Source organism: Benincasa hispida, chromosome 12 (genome assembly GCF_009727055.1).
Source record: "Benincasa hispida cultivar B227 chromosome 12, ASM972705v1, whole genome shotgun sequence".
NCBI lineage: Eukaryota > Viridiplantae > Streptophyta > Magnoliopsida > Cucurbitales > Cucurbitaceae > Benincasa > Benincasa hispida.
The window spans coordinates 29148013-29153516 of record NC_052360.1 but is presented as its reverse complement, the minus strand read 5'-3'; the positions used below and the strand labels follow the sequence as shown (position 1 = coordinate 29153516).

The 5504-nt window shown below is 32.8% G+C and overlaps 1 long non-coding RNA gene across 1 annotated transcript; it reads right to left on the bottom strand.

The window, feature by feature from the left end:
- Positions 1-1042: 1042 nt before the first annotated feature.
- On the bottom strand, positions 1043-1742 carry LOC120068310. The gene is made up of 3 exons (XR_005479150.1): positions 1439-1742; positions 1230-1344; positions 1043-1140 (listed from the first exon to the last, which is right to left on the bottom strand). It is a non-coding gene; the product is annotated as an uncharacterized LOC120068310 (long non-coding RNA).
- Positions 1743-5504: the final 3762 nt, after the last annotated feature.

Here is a 5504-nt window from a genome sequence, read left to right as displayed (position 1 = left end):
TACCTGAAACATCAACATAAGAAAGAATGAGTATGAAATACTCAGTAAGTAGCCCCACCACTGGGGTCAGGCTAGGCATCTATATCCTCTAGATACCCGCATATGACACATAAACACATGAAACAGACAAGAGACTGAGTCCTATCCTATTGTAGTTAAGTATGCCCACAAAACTGGTGGATCCCGAAGGAAACACAAAACTGGTGAATCCCAGAGAAAACACAAAACTGGTGAATCCCGAAGGAAACACAAACTGGTGAATCCCGAAGGAAACACAAAACTGGTGAATCCCGAAGGAAACACAAAGCTGGTGAATCCCGAAGGAAACACAAACTGGTGAATCGCGAAGGAAACACAAACTAGTGAAACCCGAGGGAAACACAAAACTGGTAAGCATCTAACTAATCAATGAGGATATTCACAAAGTCTCAACGTTCAAAGAATCAACATCGTACAATTCTAAAGCATACATGAAATCCTTGGTACCATGGCTCCATCACATACACATAATCCTCAACAACATATTATACAACATTCATGTACACCTTACATCAAAATTCTACAACATATAAGTATGCCTAAACACCAGCAGATCAGACGTCGACATAAGAAAACACAAACCATCACATACTAACGATCAAATGCTTAGGTGTGCATTTAAACAATTCAGTACTCGTGCCAGAACATACTTTGATTCAGGTTATACTATCAATCAACATGCTAACAATTTACCATAACATACATTTACCATGCTAGCATACAACTAAAGTCTGGCCCGTGGACAGTTCCAGTGGTAAGATTACTTACCTCAAATAAAGTCCAAAAGTTAAGTCAAGCGAACAAACTCCTTTCTAGCTTTCCACAACTTTTGAATGAGATTCTAGAACATGGACAAAAATTGCTCTTAACCTTTATGCCCAATTTTTAAACATTAAATCTTTCCCAAATTACCAGCACAACTACCCAATAAGAGTGGTTTTGACCAAGAATCACCTCAAAGGATACAACACCAAAAATTCTGAGTTGCGATCAAATTCAAGTCTTCACGTCTAAATTCAAAACTTCTCCAAAACTTGAATCTAAAGCTCAAAGTGTAGTTTGTTCCAAATTGTCTTCAGTCTCTCAAATAAATGCCTTAATCTAAGCAATTCAATAATAATGGTTAGAACCTCAAACAAATTCTAGCAACAACATTTTAATTCAATCCTTCCAAGGTTTAATATACTTACCAAAATGTTGCTTGGTCCAAAATTAGTTTCAAACTCAAATCCATTTGCAAACCCAACTTAATCCTACGCAATGCCTGACAACACTTCGACCTTACAATTTCTTCAATGCTTGAATCTATGGCCCAAACATAATGGGTGTTTACAATTTTAGCCAAAACCAACCGAGTAACCAAAATCTTCAAAAAAATTCTAAAAGACTCATATCTTACCCAAAACTTCACCACAAGCCAAAATCCGACAAACGGCAGTGAATGGAGGCAGTGACCGACGGAGATCGATGGCTGGGTTGGCGGCCTACGAACGGTTCGTAGCGGAACTAGACAGATCGAGTGGCTCTCGACGGAATGCAGCGGACGCCTTCGGATCTGGGCTCTCGGTGGAACACAGCGGACGAGGCATCTGCTCTGACCAGCCAGCGCGCTGAGGGGGCTTCGAATTGCTGACTGCTCGTTGGCATCGGGTTCGACGAAAAAATTGAGTTGTCGTCGACGGCTAGGTTTTCTCGGGGGGGAGGGGGCGTGCGGTGAGGTTGAAGAAGAAGATTTTAAATTTTTTTTATATAAAAATAAAAATAATAATAAAACAAAAACTAAAAAGGAAATAAAATAAACTTTATTTTATTCCTTTCCTTATTCCACTTTATACTATTAAATTCGTTTCCTTCCCAAAATGAAATTAATTCCTGTCATTAATTTCCGAATTGAATAAATTCAGCGCCAAAAATTAAATTCCGCAACTACACTTGACTTCCAAAATTCCAAAAATGCCCTTAATAAAAAATAAAATACTGGAATTACAAAAAAAAATAAAAAATATATATTTGGGGTGTTACACTCTCTTTATAATACTGTTGCTATAAAAAGAATTTGTATAAGATCGGACCACGAAATGAATAGTCTCTCTTTATAACATTGTTGCTAAAAAAGACTTACATTTCACCAGGATGAACATAGGTGACTTGATCTACCTGGTGAGTTGTGAACTCCTGCTGATGAGAGCGGTTCTTTGATCTGCATGAGTGAAAGTGGCCAGATTCACTGTCTCAATATGCCTACCATTTTGGGGAATTGTATGATTGGGGAGTTGGGAACACAACAACATAAAAAACAATTCACTCCTTCCCGATTGTTAGGGTAAGTAGATAAATTGTTCCCTTAAGGGCTGATTCCGAATCTTGAACAATTTGGCGCCACACTCTCTCTTGACCCCAGAGGGGTTAGGTTATAGTTTGGCTATGATTAATTGTACATTAGAGGGATCAGTGGTACTTAAAATGTTAAATGTAATTACAGGGGTAAAACGATAATTTTGACCCAGTTGTACTTACAAGAAATTTGTGAAGGGTCACGTATTATCGATTGGTTATATTCAATGGACATAGAAATATATATAGTGCGAAGAGTGTAGTTGTCGGTTTTTGGTGGAGTGACTAGTAGTTAATAAAGATTGATTAATTTAATTAAAGAGTTTAATTAATTAGTCTCGTACCATTGGAGCTTCGATCTATAGGTCCATCAGGTCCTTGTTAGCTCAATAAGGATTACTCAGAATCAAATTAATTTTAGATTAATTTGAATTGTTCAAATTAATTAAAGGGAATTAATTATATATGATACAATTAATATAATGTATGTAATATATTATAGTATAAAATTTTAATAAGAGAAATAAATATTTAAATATAATTCAAATATTAATTATATGAATGTGAATCATATAAAAACTATACTTTAAAATTAATATGAATACGATTCATATTAATACTATAGGTTATGTGAAAGAATTATAAACTATATGTTATATTATATGTGATATACTATAAACTATATGTTATATGTTATATGTGATATAACATATAGTTATATATATATATAGTTAACATATAATTAAATAACTCCTAGGAAAGTTATTTAATTAAATGCTCTCTCTCATAAAAATAATTGGAAGTTGGAGGCTTTGAGATAGAACGTGATAACAGAAACAAAAGATCTTTGATCTTCTTCTTCCTAATCTTTATTGATCTCTCTGTGATTTCACTATGTTCTCTCAAGGAAAGAAAACTTCTCTCTTCACCAAAATTTAACACAAGCCCACACAACTCTTCGTGATTCTCTCCTAGAGAATAACTCGGAAACACTTGTGGTAGTGTCCAAGGAGATATTGTTGTGTTGCTGTTTTGGGAGAAATAGAGAAGTTTTCTCGGTTGGTGTTCTTGTTGTGAAGAGGAAGTGAGAAGAATTTGTTCTTCAAGGGTTAGTTTCATTTTCTCTTTCATCTCTATTTTTATAATAGAAGTATGCTTAGGTTTTTTGTTTATCCTCCTATTTCCTTCGCCTCTGAATTTTAAATTTAAGTGGATTTATTTTTTGTCCCATCCCCTAAAAATAATTTCAAGACACAAGGCATTCAATTGCTTTCGTTTTGGAATTCAATTCCTTCGTAAACAACACTATATATTTAAACAAATATCACATATTAACTATATCTAAACAACAGTGTTAGATAGCCGCAAACCGAGATCTATCGTGAAGACCCATCTTAGCTTCATTTGTTTGAAACCTCAGATCTGCCTTCATCATGCTCTACCCAGACCCTCACTCATCCATGGAGCTCTCCAACATCAGATTTGCGCCACTAGATCTAGTGTCGCCCAACCAAGATTAGATGTCAATCAACCCATGTCTATTGTGGACGTCCGTTTGTGGACCTTTCCAACCTCAAACTCGACTTCGTTTGTTTGTTGTTGGCTTCAACTAGTTTTGCAACCTCCTTTGCTTGCTAGTTTATAGGAGAGGGAGAAGATTTTGTAATTTGAGGAAGCCATGAATGAAGGAAGAAGAAAAAGAGAGGGAGGAAGAAGTTGAGAGTGAGAAGACATAGAGATAAGCAAGAAGATGGTTTTTTTAGGGTTATTTGATGATGGAAGAGATATGGTTATTTAATGATGGGAGAGGAATGAATTTTTTTTAATGACGGAGGAGAAATGGTTATTTAATGATGGAAGAGAAACATAGATCAATGCAAAGTCTTAAGTGAATTAACACTTGAATTTGCAAGGAATTCTATCCCATTGGCTTTGAGGAGGACTAGTAGATTCGATGGCAGTGCGCCAGGGAAAGGGCCAACATACAAAGATCGTTAATTTGTATTAACAATAGGAACAATTCTAGGGATTTAATTAGACTATGGATGAAAACAGCGGCGGATCCAAAATTTTATATGAGGAGGCATGAGATCATATAAATATAATTTTAAATATATAATATTTAAATCAAATAATATCGTCAAAACGAGTATAACTAACTGACGTACTGACATTGTAAATTTCTGTCATATATAGTTCTTGAACTTAAAAAAATATATATTAGATCACTGGCATCTTGATTTGTGTGTCTAATATGTAATACCAAACATCTTTTTTTAATAAATAATGTAATTATTGACTACAAAATTAAAATTTTGAAGTTCAATCTGAAACAAAAATAAACTTTTCTTAATAAAACGATTAATTTTTAAAATTTTTAATATTTTATGAGATTTTAGATACTAAGTTGAAAGTTTATATATCTATTAGATATTTTTAAGAGACTTGTTAGAGTTAAAATTGAAAATTTAAATATTTATTAGACATAATTTTAAAAACTATGAATTAAACTTAAATATAATCTTAAAATAATGGCAATATAAATAACAAAATAAGAAATCTATATGTCAATAGGATGTTTATATGTCTTAATTTTTAAATTTAAAAATCAATAACTATATAATTATTAAACAAGTCTATTTTTTTTTAAAAAAAATATTGTATATAAAGATGGACATAAAAAATAATTAAGATTTTCCAACCCATTATATATAACATTTTCAACAAAAAATGGTTAAAATAAAAAAGGAAAAACATTAATAAACTTCCACCACCTGCCCACTGAAGCAATCTTTCTTTTTAATGTTTGGGGGCATGCGTTGATATATATTTAATATATAGATAAATATTTTTATATTTAATAATAAAATAATATACAGGTAAAACGACACGATGTGAGGGGTACATGTTCTCTTGGCCCATTCATAGATCTGCTCTGAATGAAAAATGAAATTTTTTAAATGAAACTATATGTAGTATGTAGGATTATATCATTTGAACATTAACGAACAATCATTTTTCAATTTAATCCCTGATATTTTTAAAATTTTAATTTTTATTGATTTATGTTTCCTAAATGTCAAAATAAATTTAGTTCATTATATTCTTTTTGAGGTGAGAGGTTCCTTCTC